This window comes from Theropithecus gelada, chromosome 8 (assembly GCF_003255815.1).
Source record: "Theropithecus gelada isolate Dixy chromosome 8, Tgel_1.0, whole genome shotgun sequence".
NCBI lineage: Eukaryota > Metazoa > Chordata > Mammalia > Primates > Cercopithecidae > Theropithecus > Theropithecus gelada.
In genome coordinates, this window is record NC_037676.1 from 65,610,412 (window position 1) to 65,630,118 (window position 19,707).

Here is a 19,707-nt window from a genome sequence, read left to right on the forward strand (position 1 = left end):
TTGCCCTGTTCTTTGGATGCCCTTTTCCCCCGCTTCTGAGCTGGTCCCAGCCCAGTCATTACTTTCCCATTGTGGCTTTCCCTGCTCACAAAATAGAGTAGGGACCTTTTTAGGGGCCTGCTGGGCCTCCCAAGCATAAAAATGAAATTAAAAAAAAAATTGAGTCCTTTCAAGGAAAATTGAAGGCACCTGAATAGCTTTGAGAAGTAAATGACCAACCTGATAAGCAAGACGATAATAATAGCTTAAACAACAGCCACTCAAGCAAATTAAACAAGATGTTTGGTTCTCTATACAAACTAAAGATAATATCTTGACATGTGTAACTCAATTGTTTTTTAGAAACCCAGATCCCCACCACATGGAAAATGCCAACTACTGTCGTGTAGGCCTCAGATAAGGGGAAACCGAGGACTAAACTCTGACCTCTGTTCTTTGCTCTAAATATCTTCCTGAGAGGCCTGGAGGAAGTGACATCCACAGGCCAAACTGTAACATTGCCTTCCGTTGACCCCAAGTTTTTGGACAAAGCTTTGCTTCCTTAATCAATTACAAATCAAAGAATCTCTGAATCCACAATGACCTGTAAGCCCCCACTTCAAGATATCCTGCTTTTTTGGGCCAAATCAATGTGTGACCTTCATACATTAATTTGCAATTTTGCCTGTCACTTCTGCTTTCCTGAAATGTACCCCTGTCTTTAAAAGCCCTCGCCTGTAAGCCATCAAGGAGGTTGATGTGAGCTCTTAAGTGTGAGCTGCCTTTCTTGCTTGCTTGGCACCATGAGAATAAATGTTCTTTTTTCTCTTGCTGCAAACCTCAGTGTCAATGTTTGGCTTTACTGTGCTAGGTGAGTAGACCCATGGTCAGTTTGCTAATGCTCACACTATCTATACAGACTTTCGCCCTTGGATCGTGAGTGGTAGCATAATTTTAACCTGTTCTTTACCTTCACAAGCCTCTTCCCAGTTTGTACTTGTGTGCTTCTTTGTTTCCCTGTTTATTATCTGTCTCCCTCACTAGACCTGATGCTCCATGAGGGCCAGGTTGGTTTCATTCTCTGTGGATAGGGTTTAATGAATAACCCCCCTGTATCATGGTGATTCCCTTGAGTATGGGTAATGTCTCTACCCTGCTAGCACCTAACAGAATGTTCCCCACATACTATGTCCCTAGTGTGCGTTTATTGTTGAATGAGTGGGTACCTATTGTTAGAAGACTAAAAATTAGCATTTGACTACAGAATCAAGAATGCAGGAATGGATTTCTCATTAATTTGAGAACTTCAACTGCATCACTGGCAAACATTCCACAGGGTTTGTGATGTTTTCAGTAAGTTTAGAGCCATGATAGAACATCATTTTTTTTTTTTTAATGAGAAAAGATAATACTTGAAAAGTCAGAAAGCCAGAAGAAAATAATTGCAAAACAGGTGAGTAGGAGAATCACCTCATCCAAATCTAACCTGATCATGTGAAGCAACCTCACAGACTCGTGGAAGGTTGCAAACAACTATAGATAAATCTGTTTGGTGACATATAATAAAAGTTTGGCCTTGTCAGTTTTAGCATCCCATTTCACATTACCCCATGGCTAGCTGAATCATTTCAGACATATATTGTTAGCACTACATAGTACTTATGAACCTAGTTTAGTGCATTCACTCATTTAAGGCTTCCACAACCTCGTCAGATAGATTTTATTATTACAACGATTTTACTGAAGCATAGAGAGGTTAAGTGACTTGACAAAGATCACCCGGCTAACAGGTGGCAGAACTAGGCTGCAAACACAGGCCTATAATTATCAAAGACTAAAAGACTCCCTTGGAATGAGCACACTGAGGAAACTAAAGATGAATGTGAATTAGAGTTATAAATGTTAATGATTGTTTTATTTCATAATTGTCATAGTTCTCTGTATCCCACAGGTAGTACCTGTGTCAGCAGTTTTTTTTTTTCGTTTTTAAATAATTTTAGGCAGGCACAATGTAATATGTAAACATACAAATGCAAAAAATATAAAATTAAGTGATTTGTATTATAAAGAATTTTTGCTTAGTTCCTTGAAGTAGCATCCTAGAGGTACTATTTGATAGCTGAACATTAATTGATTAGTAAATTGGAGAAAGATGAAGGGAGAAGAGTAATGGACCAGACTGAGGACACCTTGGGGTGCTCTGCCCTGCTTAGCTCTGCAGCTCTTACCTTCTCTGGGTCTTAGTTCCTCGGCAAACTTAGGATACTGGGTTAGATGCCGTCTCGCTCAAACCGACTCTAGCTTTGTATAATTTTGTACAAAGGTACTGATATGTTAATAGAAAAATAAAGGCCGGGTATGGTGGCTCATGCCTGTAATCCCAGCACTTTGGGAGGCTGAGGTGGGCAGATCACCAGGTCAGGAGATCGAGACCATCCTGGTTAACACGGTGAAACCCCATCTCTACTAAAAATACAAAAACAAACAAAAAAAAATTAGCCGGGCATGGTGGTGGGCACCTATAGTCCCGGCTACTCAGGAGGCTGAGGCCAGAGGATGGTGTGAACCCAGGAGGCGGAGCTTGCAGTGAATCAAGATCGTGCCACTGCACTCCAGCCCAGCCCGGGCGACAGAACAAGACTCTGTCTCAAAAAAAAAAAAAAAAAAAAAAAAAAAGAAAAAAAAACTATGTAACTATCCTCTTATTTTTGACATGGGTTTTCAGGAAACAATCCTAATCCTATCAGTTCTATCTTCATAAACATTCTAGTTCCAACTAGAAAATCGCCTCTAGTCTTAAATACCTTCTAACCAGTTTTTTACACTATTATTGGATTTTTCTTTTTGAGATAAAATTCTTGGCTTTTCATTCTCCTGCTTAGGGTCCTTCAGTAGCTACCCTTTCACTGAGATATGTCCGTGACCAAACTCGTTCCCATTCTACCTTGAACTTTGTGCTCCTCTCTACCAAACCATGTGCAGCTCTTTGAACTTCACAAGCTATCTCACATCTCTATGCATTTGCTCTGGTTATTTCCTCTGCCTGGAATGCTACCTCTTTCTGTCCCTTGTTTGTTTGATGGACACTTTCAAGATTCAGGAAGATGTCAGCTCTTCTGTGAGCCTTTCCTGCCTGGACATTCTTCCATGCAGCAGGTTCCCCATTGCTCCGCCCAAGATAGAACTGACTGTTCCTTCTTTGGTGTTTCCACTCTCCCCAAAGCCAGCTTCTCTACCTGAGACATGTTAACATTTATCGTCTGTGTACTTCTCCTAATGCTCTCAACAGTAAAGAACATGTTACCTTCATCTTTGCATCTCCAGCATTTAGCACAGTGCTCCATATATGGTAGCAACTCAGTAGATACGAACAGATGAATAAAAAGATGAATGCAATTTGAATGAATGAAAAGGCATCAACTGTCTAAAAAGTTATTTTAATTTTTCAAGTTTTGGCCTAATGCTTTCAGAGATGGCAATGGAAGAGAAAAACGTGTGAAGAGTGAAAGAATGTTGTAGGGAGAAGGTATTTCCTTTCATTGTGTATATTGTTTTCAGCTGCTTCTGATACTATGATCTCTTCTGGATCTTGTTAATGAAATTTTCAAGTATTTGATATGATATTAATAATGCTCCAATATGTATTTTGAAAACACTCCTAATTTTATTTGGACAGAAAACTAAAAAGGCTGGACGAGAGTGCACATGCTGCAATAGGAATGAATTTGAGAGCATAGTGGTTCAGAATACAGTAATAATTTTGGGCTGTCTTTTCAAATTCAGCGAACTCAGATGCTTATATGATTTTGAAATATTGCAGTAAATGGACCAAAGCCGACTCCAGTGTGTGAAAGATAGATTTTATACACATGCTTATGTTTTTGATTAATTTATTCATTATTCAACCTACATTCATTGAGCACCTTCTTCTGCTCAGCTGTACCCTAGATGCTTTGGATTCAAAAAGATGGATTGGTGGATGGCTCTTTGGTTGTTCTAGACAAAGTCCTTGATGCTTGGAGAACGTTTTGCATTCATTTGTTGTCATGGTGATAGTTGCCCCACACAGACTGTCCAGGTACCCCAGCTCCTGTTGAATGTTCTGTCCTCTTCACCGCCTTTCCAGCAGTCCTCTGCTAGTTCCTCTAGTGTATAGTATGTGCTCCTACCTTTGAGCTTTCCAACAAGTCTTTTCCTATTTGAAACCCTCTTATCAGAGAACTCAACTCATCTTTCAGACTTGCTTGGGTCAGTTCATCAAGGGAAGCTTTCCCTGATCCCATAATCAGACCAGCTCCGGGGCTGTAGTGGTGCTTCGCAGGCCTTATTGATATCACAATTAATTAATAATGAATTTAGCTGCTTAATATCTGGTCTTCCTGCTGAAATATAATGTATACAAGAGGATGATCTGTGTATCTGTTTTTCCCCATCTACTTCCAGAGTTCAGTCACGTGATGATATGGTGAAATTTTTAATAAAGATTTGCTGAATGAGTAAATGAACTAATATTGGCAGAATTGCTAGGATGGACTAATTCCTCTTTGCCCTCTCCCAGCCCATGTCCTGCCTTTCCTCATTTATAATAAAAAAATGCTTAATGGCTTAATGATACTTGGAGAGCAATTCCCTTTCCTAAATTGAATCGTACATGTTTGAACTCCCATAGTACATAAGGCCCTGTGGCTGTCAGTGACACTTGAGTATCCTTCTTACTGCTTCTCAAGTGGAAGGAAAGAACGGGAGAAGGAAGGTGATCCCTTTCTCAGCCAACCCAATCTTAGAGAAATAGGAAAGATCAATTGTGGGTATAACAACAGCAATCTCTTTCCCCACATGAAAGAATCATGTTGCTCATTCATGGTTAAAGTAGGATTTTAAAATAGCCAATCTAGCAAAGGCAGTGAGAATCAGGAGCAGAGACCAAAACATGTAACAATTCATTTTAGAAAAATGTCCTGTAAACCGATCTCACAGTTGGAACTTAAAAGGCCCCAGATACAATCATGTTCTGTAGAGCCCCTGAAATTGCCTCTGGCACTAAAGAGATCCTAAGCAATATTACTCAGGGAGGAAGAGGAATAGGGCATCCATCACATTGTCATGTTCTGCTCTGTTCTCAAATTACAAAGTCAGACTCAGTCCAGAGTTGAGGGATGGTGTTCCTATTCTGCTTTTGTCTACCCCATGTAGGTTATGACGGCTGGCTGGGGAGTGTGCTCCTCCAGCTTGTTTTTAGAGAGTCCATCTCTCTTGATTACCTCGACATCCCTTCCTCCTGGCCTGTGAGATCTCTTCCTGTATGCTGTCTCATTTTTCCATGTTAAGGTGGCTCTAAATATCAGGCTGCCTTAAAACCCCTGAAGTTTTCTTTTCAGAAGGGGTTTGGAGGTCTCACTAAGCTCACTAGCAGAACAGAGCATCTGTTTACTCTATGGAAATAGACTAACTCAATATGACATCATTTCTGCTGCAGCCTTGTCTGCTTCCATGACTTTTGGAAACCGTATTCTAATGAACATCCAGTGACACTGTTTCTTTGGTTCTGACAAAAATCAGAATTGTACCCGCTCTTATAACACGTTCTCTTGCATTTCCCTAAGACTCCAAGGGTTAATATCTTTTAGGGTTTTATCATGCCTTTCCAGACTGTCTTTTTGCTTCATCTATATCAATGGCATCAGTTTCACTTGGAGCAACACGATTCTTGGCCCTATCCCAGACCTACTGAATCATTAACTCTGGAAGAGATGCCCTGCAATCTGTGTTTTAACAGTTTATACAGGTAAGCTTGGTGGAAGTTTACCTTTGCATTGACTGATAACAAAAAAAGGGCTTCTTCATTAATTTAATAGTTCAGGAGAAATTGAAACTACTGGGGAGATGGAGGGCCTATTGAGAACCATCCCAGCAACCTGACCACAACTGGTCTTCCCTCGACACCATGAACCACACTTTCCAAACCTTCTTCACTCCTGCCAACAGCAGCCGCCCCCCGCAATTATGAGATGCTCAAGGAGGAGCATGAGGTGGCAGTGGTGGGGATACTCCACAACTCTACTCCTCCAATGTCCACCATGATCCACTTCAGCAGTGAGACCTCTGTGCCCGACCATGTTGTCTGGTCGCTGTTCAACACCCTTTTCATGAACTCCAGCTGCCTGGGCTTCATAGCATTTGCCTACTCCATGACGTCTAGGGACAGGAAGATGGTTGGTGACCTGACCAGGGCCCAGGCCTATGCCTCCACCACCAAGTGCCTGAACATCTGGGCCCTGATTGTGGGCATTGTCATGACCGTTCTGCTCATCATCATCCCGGTGTTGATCTTCCAAGTCTATTGATAGATCAGGAGGCATCATCCAGGCCAGGGGCTCTGCCCGTGACCTATATCCCATGCACTCCATCTTCCATTCCTTGCCCTGCCCCCGGAGCCAAGTCCTGTATCAGCCTTTTGTCCTCACACACTTTTATACAATGGCATTCAATAAAGTGCACATACTTCTGGTTAAAACAAACAAACAAAAAAGTTGAGAGCCAGGTGAGGTGGCTCACGCCTGTAATTCCAGCACTTTGGGAGGCCGAGGCAGGTGGATCACGAGGTCAAGAGATGGAGACCATCCTGGCCAATGTGGTGAAACCCCATCTCTACTAAAAGTACAAAGATTAGCCGGGCGTGGTGGCAGGCACCTGTAATCCCAGATACGTAGGAGGCTGAGGCAGGAGAATTGCTTGAACTTGGCAGGCAGAGCTTGCAGTGAGCTGAGATTGCACCACTGCACTCCAGCCTAGGCAACAGAGCGAGACTCTGTCTCAAAAAAAAAAAAAAAAAAAAAAAAAAGTTCAATAAAGATCATGAATCAATGGTTTAACATTCTCATAAAAACTATATAACATAATTTAAAGCAGATTTAATTATGCATGAATAATAAATACACTAAAACTATGTGGTTGTATCAAATGAGTCAGTATGTGCAAAATACTTAGAATAGTACTTGGCACATAATATATGATGTACAAATATTAGCAGGTATTAACATTATTATTATCTGGCTCCACAGGATATTCATTAACTAAGTATAGCCACCCCTTGCCATTTTCTCCCAGAGAAGATTTAAAGGGACTTACCAAGACAAAAACTAAACAACAGTTAGTAAATTTGAGAGACAGTAAAAAATAATCACATTAAACAAAAAGAAAATGAAATTTTAGTGCACGCCATAGAAATACCCATAACGAACTCTTCAAATTTTAATTATTGCATCTACTTTGTATTATTCTGTGTACCTAAAGTAAATGAACTGGCTAGCTGTTCACCCAATCTTTTCTGTTTTCTTTCTGGGCACTTCTTCACCTGACCCAGCAAACCCTCCCCTTCTGTCCTCTACTCTTTCTTTCCAAGGCTCCAGGCTGCAGGTTGGCACCTACGATGACCTTGCATGATGTTAGAGCCCATGACCACCTGGGTCCTTAAACGCATGAAGCTAATCTTCCTGCTGGTCCCCTACATGCTGTATTTATCCTGATTTTAGCAGAATAATACATAGACTTCTTCTGTAGTAATTTGAGCTCCCTGAAATAAAATACGGTGTAATTGAATCTTACACTTATTTAATTCTTCTGTAGTATGAGTGTTAACATGAAGTGGCCAGTGATCTGCTTTAAAGTTTCACCCACACGCAGTTCTATGGCAAGAGTCAAAGTGAACTACATCAAGGCGGGCATATATAAAAAATGCCATTCTTTTTCAAGGCACCATGCATATCCAAATTTCATACCTTCTCTAAGGTATGAAAACAGCTAGTTCCTCTCTGTCAGAATAAAAAACTATGGAATTGTGGAAATTAAATGAGTGGGTTCTCTCTTCAAACTTTAGAAATGCATTCAAATCTCACCATTTACCAGCTCTATTACCTTGGGGCAGCCAGTGAACATTTCCAAGGATTAGATTTCCTCTTTAGGAAATGGGGATAGAGCTGTGAAGATTAAATGAAATGAAAGCACTGGAAAGTGCTTCTCATGATGCCTAGCCTATTGATGCCTAGCATTGATGCTAGTCAATGCTTTTTTGTTATTTTATACAGATCAGGAATAAAAAGGAGAAGGATAGATTAGTACCTTGTGTCAGAGAACCTTGCTGAGTTGGCGAGTCTGCACCTCTTGCCAGACTCATACTGCAAGATGGAAGTTATGTGCTAGGCATGAAGGGAATGCCTTTGTAGGAGAAATGAGAAAAAAGAGGAAGGAAAACTTTGTCTTTCTATATGCAGACACTTGCATAACATTTCCTCCTTGAGTTCTTGAATCCCAATGAGAGAAATGAGCGTATGTTTGGGAAGAAGGCTCATGAATTAATATTTTTCCCAATGGAGAAGCTCACAGAAACTTTGAAGTGTTTATTAAAGAGTTGATAATGAGGAGAAAACTTTTTGAAAATCATATTAAAAAGTACCTCCCAAACTGCTTCAATAATTTAACCTTGGAATCACAAGACTCTACTGGAATAGAAAGAACACATTTTTCTCTTCCCCCAACAGTCCCGAGTGTATCGCATGCATGCTGATAACTCTGATGGCCTCTTGCTAGGAGTTGGCAGTGGAATGATACCCTTTTGCGACCAATCGAATAATTACTGAAGCTGAAATTTGTAATCCTGATATCAAATATTTCATAATGACATCAATTTAAACTTAATACTGCTCTTATCTTTTGACAAAAATAAGGTTTAATATGTTTTTCTCCTACAGGGGGTGAAATAAGGAAAGACTTTATTATACAAGATAATTAAAATTCTTCCTGAGGTTAAAAGTGATTTAAAAAGAATCACAACATGAGATAATTAGGCCTTATTAGACACTTTATCTGCTTCACTGAAGTCACTTTTTCCAGGATGATAAAATGTGCCTTTGTCTTTTTTTAGAAAGCTGGATACCAAATTTGGGGAAAAAAATGATCTTTCCTCCTCCTCTTAGACTCAGCACATGACTGTGTGAATGGATTTGTGGAAATAATTTAATGACAGGGTTACAGTTTCCAAAAGCTAGACCTTTATAGAATGTGATGGTTTTCAAGTACTTATTCATTTTTCTAGTGGAATTACATTTTACCCTCTATTTTTAGTTGGTTAACAGAAAATGATATGAATTTGTGTTTTCTGATTTTTTTTTTCTCCTGATAGGCAGAATAATAACAGGTTAGTTTTGGGATATTTAACAAAATCCTTTTGTTACTTGACAGACTCGTTTATGCTTTCTTATGCTGTAACAGGTAAGGCAAAGAATGTCAGTGTTTGTGTTTTTAATGTCTAATGAACATACAATAACCGTGCAGCAGTGGATGGTATTTTTTAGATGAAAAGTGGTTCCAGCATTTAAAGCACATGAGGTTTTTGTAAGAGGAAACAGGTACCCTAGGAGCATGGGAGTTTTGCCAGAGTTCTAAACTGTATCCCTACATGAGGTCTGATATTGCTTTTCTATTCTGCTTTTAGGCTCAATGATGATGCTATGACTGCCGCCCTCTGCTAATGGCTCTTTGGGCTTCCAGTGGGTATTTTCTTTTTTTAACAGTGTTCAAAGCAACTAACAATAAATGAATGAAGTACTGGCTTGTGCCCATAAGTTGGTATCCAACTTATTTTTATCTATTGACCAGTGGATAAAAGGAAATTGTTATACTTTGCCTTTAAGAAAACATTTTGGTTTTATTGACAGTGACTTGTTATATAGGTTTTTATCCGATCTTTCTGAGTGACCCTTTCCTTCAAGAAAAGGCTATGGATAGATCAGTGCAGCAGGGTTAGGTAAAAGATACAGGTCTCTTTGAATGAAAGCTAGAAATATAGAACTGTTAAGCAAATGTCTATTTCAAGGTGACATCTCTGGAAGAAAAATAGTATGCTTCGATAGAAAAATAGCTTCTGTCATACTTTTGTGGGGTCTATTGTAAATGATATAAAGAAAATTGCTGCTTTAAAGAGAAACTTAAACAGTAAAACAAGAATGGAACGGAGCCAAAATTGTGAGCATAAATGGAGTTACATCAAAAGTATCCATGAAGTGAGGTTTTCAGCATTCACATGTAAGAGTACTGCTGCTTCTCAGAGTAGCAGTGCTGTATACACTTGCCTCTCCGTCAAGCTGGTAGGTCCTGTCAGGAAGCGTATGACACCTTCAGGGTCCTGGCAATGCGTAAGAGTTAATAAAAAATGCACAACACAAATACAGCTTAAGCAACGATTACAAAGCCAGTGTGCACATAGCCAATACCTAAGTAAAGAAATAGAACACTGTCAGCACAGTTCATTGCTGTATATTGATTTTTGAATCAGGTAAACTTGCTACATCTTCATTAATTCTAATGATTAATGGAATCTTTTAGATTTTTCTATACCCACCTACATGATCTGTGAGTTATGACAGTTTGGTTCCTTTCTTTCCAATCCTTTTACCTTTCATTCTGTGTTTGCCTTACTGTAGTGTCTGGGGCCTTCAGTACAATGTTGAATAGAAGTAATGATGTCATCCTTGTCCATTCCCAGTCTCAGAAGGAAATGTTTGCTGTTTCACCATTAAATATAATGCTTGATTTTCTAGGTTGTTTGCTAATATTTATCTCAACAGGATGCTGAATTTTGTCAGTTGTCTTTTCTGGCTCTGCCCAGTTCATCATAATATTCAGCAAATGTGCTGAATCACATCAATCGATTTTCTAATGTTAAAACAACTTCGAATTCCTGGAGCAAATCAAAGTTGGTCCCATTTTATTAATTCTATGTATAGTTGGATTTAATTTGCTAACATTTTATTTAGAATATTTGAATCTCTGTTCATAGGTGAGATTGGCCTGCTATTTTTTTGTGTGTCAAGTTTTTCACCAAGGTTATCTTGAAATGTATCCTCTTTTTCTGATCTCTGGAAGGGTTCTTGTAAGACTGGTGTTCTTTCTTTGTTAAATATTTAGAACAACTCACTAGTAAAGCTATCTAGGCCTGCAGTTTCTTTGTGGGAATGTTTGAAGTCTATTTATTTTTATGTCAGCTTTCTAAGTTACGTTTTTCTAATAATTTGTCACTTTCTTCCATGTTTCCATTTTTTTGCATAATGTCATTTGTGTTTTCCTCATCTTTAATATCTACAGCAACTGCAGCATTGTCTCCTTTTTTTTTTCCTGTTATTGATTACTTGTGCTTTTCATTTTTTCTCCTTGACCAGCCTCTCAAAGCACTTATAAATTGAGCTTTTTTTGGTTCTCATTTGTATATTTTTTTGTTACATTTATATTCATGCCTTTATTATTTCCTTATTTTTCATTACTGGATTTAATTCACTCTTTTTTTTCTAACTTATTGATCTGGAATCTTAGCTCATTAAATTTCAAGCCTGTCATCTTTTCTAATAAATGCATTTAAGTATATATTTTTTCTTCTAATTCCTGTGTATTCTCAGTTCTGTAATAAATACTACTTTTGTTATTCATCAATTCAAAAACTCTCTATCTTTCTGATTTCTCCTTTGATCCATTGGTTAGTTAGATGTATTATTTCTCAGATTAAGCCATATTGGGAAATTTTAAGAGTTATCTTATGCTTATCAATTTCTAGCATAATTACATTGTAATTGGAAAATATACTCTGAGATTTCAGTTCTTTTAAATTTGTTGAGATATTCATTTTGGTCTACATATTGTTATTACTAAAATAATTTCATGCATTTTTGAAAATAAAGTGTATTCTGCAGTTATTGAATTTGATTGTTCTACATGTCCACTGATTTCAGGTTTATTAATTATGTTCTTCAAATCTGCTCTATCCTTACTAATTTTTTTTTTTTTTTTTTTTTTTGAGATGGAGTCTCGCTCTGTCACTCAGGCTGGAGTGAAGTGATGTGATCTCGGCTCACTGCAACCTCTGCCTCCTGGGTTCAAGCGATTCTTCTGCCCCAGCCTCCCAAGTAGCTGGGATTACAGGTGTGCCACCGCGCCTGGCTAATTTTTTGTATTTTTAGTAGAGACAGGGTTTCACCATGTTGGCAAGGCTGGTCTTGAACTTCTAACCTCAAGTAATCTGCCAACCTTGGCCTCCCAAAGTGCTTGGATTACACACGTGAGCCTCTGCGCCCTACTTCCTTACTGATTTTTGTCTGGTGCTTCTTTCAAATACTAAGGGAAGTGTGTTACAGTGCCCTATTGTAACTATGGATTAATTTCTCTGTGCATTTCTGTCATGCTTTATTTTGTTTTGGAACTATATTATTAGGTGAGTGTGATTTAGAATTGTATCTTCCTTGTGAATTGAACATTTTATCCTTATGAAGGAGCTTATTTTTCTTTCCTAGTATCTTTTTTCTTAAGTTTTATTTTGTGTGATATTTATATGCTACGTCAGTTTTTTTGTGGTTTATGTTTGCATGACATACCTCGTTACATTCTTTTGCTTTAATTCTTTTTGTCCTTTGTTTTATATCTCTCTATTTTTTTTTTTTTTCAGACGGAGTTTCGCTCTTTTTGCCCAGACTGGAGTGCAACCGCACGATCTCGGTTCACTGCAACCTCTGTTTCCCGGGTTCAAGCAATTCTCCTGCCTCAGCCTCCCGAGTAGCTGGGATTACAGGTATGTGCTGCCACCCCGGCTAATTTTGTATTTTTAGTAGAGACAGGTTTCTCCATGTTGGTCAGGCTGATCTTGAACTCCCGACCTCAGGTGATCCACCCGCCTCGGCCTCCCAAAGTGCTGGGATTGCAGGTGTGAGCCACCCTGCCCAGCAGTAAATATCTCTTTTAAATGCATATATTTTATTTTAAAAAAAGGCTAACAAGCTTTGTCTTTTAATTGAAACTTTATAATCTAATTACATTTAATGCACTCATTTATATATTTAGCTTAATTCTACAATTTGCCTCTGTTTTATTTGATCTGCTCTTTCTCTGATTTTTTTCTTATTTCACTTGAATTGTGTATTTTTAATCATTCAATTTTCTTTACCTTATTAATTTAGAAGTCTATATTCTTTTTTTCTGTTCTTTTAGTGATTATTTCTAGAAATTAGCAAGCCTCCTTGACTTATCAAAATCCAATGTTTGTCTGCTGACGAGTTGATGGGTGCAGCACACCAACATGGCACAAGTATACATATGTAACAAACCTGCACGTTATGCACATGTACCCTAGAACTTAAAGTATAAAAAAAAAAAAATTATACTCTTCTCCAAGATAACACAGGAATCTTAGATCATTTGTTTAACTTTTGTCATTTATTTGGTAAATTTCGTTCTCTCTCAAAATATATTTTAAATCCCACTAACATTATTATTTTATACACTCAATATTCATTAACAATATTAGTATTATATATGTGTACTATATTTATACAGAGAGAGAGAAATTTATTTCAAGGAATTTGCTCATGCAATTGTGGGAACTGGCAAGTCTGAAAACTTAAGGCAGGTCAGCAGGCTGGAAATTCTCAGGTAGGAGTTGATGCTACAATCTTGAGGTGGAATTTTTTCTTCCTCAGGGAAACCTCAGTTTTGCTTTTAAGGCCTTTTAACTATTCCACATTATTGACAATAATCTCCTTTACTCAAAGTCAACTGATTGTAGATGTTACCCACAACTACAAAATACCTTCCCAATAACATGTAGATTAGTGTTTGCTTGAGTAACTTGGTACTATATCCTAGCCAGGTTGACACATAAAACTAACTATCACAGACTTCATTTAAACATTTATTAGAAAGCTTTTAATATGTTCAATATCTCTTACCATCTCTTCTGTAGGTTTTATTCTTTTGTCTCTATATTAAATTGTGGATTTTTTTTGTCATGTACCTTCAAAGGTACTAATTCTCTTTTCACCTGTATCTAGTCTACTGTTACATTCATCTGCTTTTAAAAATACTGTCACTAAAGCTTGTCTTTTACTTTTTTTAACCGCAGAAAACCTAGTTATTTTATAGTACATACCTGTATTTCTAATATCTCAAGTTCTTGTGGTCTTTCTGTTTTCTGTTGTTTTTGTGGGTATGTTTTAGTTTATCTTGCATCTTTGTATTTGTGTTGTCTGTATGGTTGCCTTTCTGTGCTGGACATAGTGTTTAAAAAATTATTTGTAGAGCGAATTTGAGGACAAGAATGAGGGTATCTTCCTCCTTAGGTGATTTTTATTTGCTTGTCAGGTGCCTGGATGTGCTGGCCTTTCAAGATAACTTTAATCCATGTTTAAGGAATGAAATATCCTGGGCTATCCAGATGAAAGAAGACATTCTAAAACTCTTTCACTGCTGGTTTTAATCTGTTAACATTTACTACTGGGATGGATACAGCCTTTAGGAAGCTTGGCTCAAAGTAAGTTGGGAGGTTATTTACCAAGGTTACCATCCTGCAGATCAAGACCTTGACTTTTCACCTTTAGCCCTAGCAGTTTGCCAGAAGTCCATCCCTTAGGCTCCTCTTTTTAATCAGCAAAAGTGGCCTTGAGTGCCTTTCTCACCGTGCTGAGTTCTTAGCATGCTGGGTCAACACCTGGCAATTCCTTACTATCTTGTTAGTTCTTGGATTCAGTTTTTTCAGCGTCCTCAGAAGGAAGGATGGTCCCAGTTTCCCAGGCCTTTATTATAGAAAGTAGATGCCTCCTATTTGTTCATTTTTGATGTAACTTATATCTTATTTAGCTTCTTAACTGGAACTTTAAACATGTAGTAATTTGCTTACAAAAAGACTAATTATCTATGAATAACCTCTTTCTGATTTTACCAGTTTTCCCACTTTCATTAATTAAACAATGTGGAAAAGATGAGTTGGAGTAAAGATAATAGACTTACATGAGAAACTGATAAGTCTCTTCTAGTTGTAGAGAGTTTGATCACTGGCTTGATCTTTTCACCCCAATTCATTGTTTTCTTTTTATCCAACTTGTTCCCCTTCTGTCCTCTTTTATCATCTTCATGCTCTTGTTGCAAGGACCTTACAGACTCAGATGACTCATCTAATCCCTTTCTAATTCATCTTCACTTTGCAGGCTCACTCATACTGACAAGGCTGAGGGAACTTTCATATCACCTATAGGTAGAGCCTGTAAGCAATCACTTTTCAGGTCATCTTCTTTGTAGTGTGCCTAAGGGGCTCTAGGCATGTATACTTTCTTTAGTGTTTTCTAATGTTAATGTATATTGCTCATCTCTCAATTCTTGACTCATACTCTACTTCTCCATTGGAACCATTTCCCTGTTTTGAGGCCTGATCTCTTGACTAGTCCTCTCTGTATATGGATAGAGCATTTCCCTTCAATTACACTTGCTGCTTGATATCTTGCAAGGAGTGAACTGAGTTCTTAGACACATGGCCTTACTTCTGCTTGCAACATTCTATTGCTTTGTCCTACCTCAGAGACTGAATTTCTATGGCCGTTGGAGTTCTTCTACACCAAGCCAATGTATACCATATTTCTTTGGATCTTCTGGTTTGTACTGCTGTGTTCCTGTCCCTCTCTCACTGGAACTACCTGTCTTGATTTAGTCTATTTCCTACCATCCTGAGCCATTAACAGCCCAAGAAGCCCACCTTTGTGTTATGTTTTCCATCTTAGGCTTGAAATACCAGTGGAAACTATGGTTTTGTTGACACTGGTATTTTTGCACTCTTTATTTTGTTTTTTTTCTTTTTGCCATTTACCTCTTGCAACTTTTCTATTTCCTATGGCTGCATTCCTTATCTTGCACCACACTGTTGATTTTGATGTTTTCCCTGCTATTCATTCATTGCAATTTAAGTTATATTTATGTTATTTCTGTTCTCTACACATTCCTATTTTCTGTTGTTCTTTCCTGCTGTGCTTTGGCCATATGTTCCTTGAGAACAGGTGACTTTGCATGGCTAAGGTGTTATGCACTGGCCACTGCAGGCTTGATTTATTTGAGCTTCTAACTTCCTTGTCATGTAGTTGTTACCAGGACTTTCTTAGGAAAAAATTGGCCACCAGGGGGACTCTCCTTTCTGGAAACAAACAGTTCTGTATCTGGATATCAGCAATGTTCTCATTTTAGAACAGCCACCCCTATTGCTGTATCATAAGATCGAAAGAAACATTTATCATGGGACTCAATACTAACAGAAGAAATCTTTTTTTTTTTTGTTTAACATTGTTTAAAACAAGCATATAAATAACCCAAACACAACTCTACTAATCACTCTGTGTTCTGGAAGTCGTCATTAAACTAGAAGGTTTGGAGTGGAAGGGTATCTTTTGTAGTAATATGAGGAAGCTAACCATAGAGATTACACTAAAAAATTATTATTTTGGATCATTAACATCTGTGAGAAGCTTGTACAGTGATGTTACTCATCTCATAAAGCATGTCTCAAAATGAAAAAAAGGGGGAGAAGAACTAAAAACAATGAAAACATTTTTAGTTAAAAATTCTGCCTCACCCACATAATGCAGTTTGTCCTGTCAGAATTCGTTGCTTAGAGCCACAAAGAGCAATGGGAGAATTTTCTCTTTCATTTAAATTTGCATCCTCACTGCCAAACAAGCTGAACAATGATTCACATGAGAATGATTTTTCTTAGTATTTATAACTCAGTCCATAATGACTCATTGGGGAATTTACAGACAAGAACATTTTTAACAAGAGTCTCACTGACCTGTTAGAAAAGGTCTCTGAAAGGTAAAAATTGAGGGTAAAGAAGAAAAATTTCCCCAGAGAACTTTATACAGTTTTGATATTGTCAAGAATTACTGTTGTGATATAGCTTTCCCTTTTAGATGAGAAAGAACTTAGTTACTTTCAGGGTGTGAAGCAGATAGAAAGGTCACGATTACCACTATGATTACAGACACCTACACACTATTTCATGGAGTAATGAAATAAATGAAGAATTTACCACAAATGGATACACATGTGCTTATAAAAATCACCAATACCATAAATAGCAATGAAAGTGACATTAAACATGGACTAAAGAAGTACACCTAATAGAAAAAATTGGAAAGTATTGCTGCCTCCTAAGTTTCTTCCAGAAAAAGTTAATGAACTGATTTTGGAAACACAGTTGAGAACATCTGGTTGAGGGTAAATTGAGAAGGAAACAGATGTGATGTCACTACTGTGGATGACTGGACAGTGAGAGGAGGGAAGGATGCATTCCTCATACAGATTATAAAACAGGTGCAGGAATATGATCTGGTTGTGATAGGAAACTTGAACTATCCAGACATCTGCTGGAAGCCTTATTTTGCTAAAAGCAGGGCTTTGATAAATGCTTCAATTGCCTTGATGAGACTTTGTTCTTCAAGAAGAGAGAAGTTGTAATATGTAGAACATTGGAGCTAATTCTTACTAGTAAGGAAGAAGTCGCTGGTGATGCAGAAGTAATGGAAGACATCTCAGATTTCATAATAAGAAAAATATAAGATAATTCCCATAATAATCAGACATATAGATTTTTGTTGAAAAAACCCAAATCAAAACAAAATCAAAGTATAGTTGATTGGCAGGTGTTTATGGGGGAGAACGTGGTTCAAGATAGGTAGAAGGCTCCAAACATAGAAATTCAGAAAACAAAATATAGCCCCAATGCACTTGAGAATGTAGAGCTATAAAAAGAAATCAATGTAGCTGCATAAAATGCTGTCTGCTGAGGTCTAATTTTGTAAGAAATCCACTAATATTGCTTTCAATATTAGACTTAAATATCAAAAAGATATGAAAGATGATAGAAAAACTAATATCTAGAGTTTTCACAGGCATTCTCTGCTTGAGAAACAGAAAGGAACTAAAGCTGGGCTGAAGCAGTTCAAGGATGGTGGGAAAGTTGGTTCCCAAGCTGGCCCTGTTTAAATATTATAGGCAGAACATCATCTCCTTCAAGTACTACCATTCACTAGACTTACAGGCTTCATCTCTTTTATTTGGGTTTATAAATGTGCTGGAACTTTGTGGTGCTAATTTGGACAGGGACAAGAAAATATCAAGTTATGGATAAGTATTACTTTATATAGTCACTGGATCAGGTGCTATAACCATCGGATCAGTCTTACCTGATCATATTCTGTTGATAACAGAATGCCCAGTTACTTTGCAGGCACAGAGCTAAAAAGTTGTAAGTTTAACAGTAAGAGTATGGACAGGAAACTTTGACCTCTTTTAAAAGCTAAGGGTCTGTTTTCTAGGAATGTCTGGGGAGAAGAACCCTCCCCATACCTTACTATAAATAGTCTTTGAAGTTCTTGCAGTCAAAACCTGCTCTGCCAGTGCATCTGTATAGCAACCTGTACAGGTTAAAACTTCCCTAGCCCATACGACTTGCCCCAAACACCAGATAAGAGAGATGTATTTGAGCATCACCTCCTATTTCCTTGCTGGTCAATCTCACAATAAGGCCTTTATGTCCTCAGAAACCGGTACCATAGTATTGGTTTCTATGTGCATCGGGCAGTGAGCCCTTTTGCTTGGTAATAGTGCTGGCTGCTGACCAAGGGATGCCCTTCATCAGCCACTGGTGTTTAGGAGAGCTGGCATAGGATAAGACTGGGTTGTGCTCACCTTAGAGAAGGTCAGGTAGTCTGTGAACTACGGCTCATGATCCTGGTGTATTTAACTCCTGGTTCCTGAAGCAATGTGTCACAGTAACAAGAACCTTTGCTGAACCATCACTTATTTCTGTCCCAATTGTCTCATGCCCTCTAAGGACTCTTCAATCTCTTTTTTTTTCTCAACTTCTGTCACCCCACTCTATCCTAATGAGGGAAAATTATTCTTAGACTGGGGGGATATTCCTTTCTCTTCACACCCTATTGTCTACACAAGCAACCGATAAACCTTGCCTGAATCAAGGAAGTAAACTGAGAAATGGTAAGGAAAAAACACATGGGAGAAAACACACTTTTTTCCCTAAAAATTATTTTGTCTTAATATTTGAAAAAATAAACTTATTTTGAGATTTTAGGTTCACATGCAGTTGTAAGAAATAATGGAGATCCAGTATACCCTTTACTGAAATTCCCCTAATGGTAGGTAACATCTTGAAAGCTATATTATAATATCACAGCCAGGATATAAACACTGATACAACTCAACAATCTTAATTCTGATTTTTCCAGTTTTTCTTGTACTAATGCGTGTGTGTTTAGTTATATACAATTTTATCACATGTGAAGTTTCCTGGGGTCACCATCACAGTCAAGGTGCCCAACAATTCTGTCACCAAAGAATTCCTTCATTTTGCCCTCTCACCACCATTACCAGTTCCCTTCAATGCCCTCTTAAGAAGCCCCAGGAAGCCCATTCATCTCTTCCCCATTGCCAAAATTTTGTATTTTCCTGTCTTTTCAAAAGTGTCACACAAATGAAATAATTTAGTGTGTAATCTTTTGGGATTGGCTTTTCTTTTTTCTCAGCAATTCAGCATGTTTTAAGAATTAAGAGAAAGGAGACAACCTCTATTTTAGAGACAGATGATCACAGAAAGACAGACATGCACATTCTCATTGGCTTGCTTTCTTTATTGAAAGTAATATTCAAAGTGGAAAGGCTAGAATAGACCATATGTTGCCAAATGTATGTGACGAGTTCCAACCTGTATTCTAAGTTGCAGATCCAGATTCTCACTTCCTTCTGGAAAGTTCTACATGAATCACTTGAAGAAAACTAAAATGCAATGTGTTCAAAATCAAATGTGTCATACATAATCCTTTCCCCACAAAAACATCCATCCACTGCTCCACTTGT

At 37.9% G+C, this 19,707-nt stretch overlaps 1 pseudogene; it reads left to right on the plus strand.

Annotated features, from left to right (window-relative positions):
• Nucleotides 1-5,923: 5,923 nt before the first annotated feature.
• LOC112630502 lies at nucleotides 5,924-6,481 on the plus strand (annotated as a pseudogene).
• The last annotated feature ends 13,226 nt before the right edge of the window (nucleotides 6,482-19,707 follow it).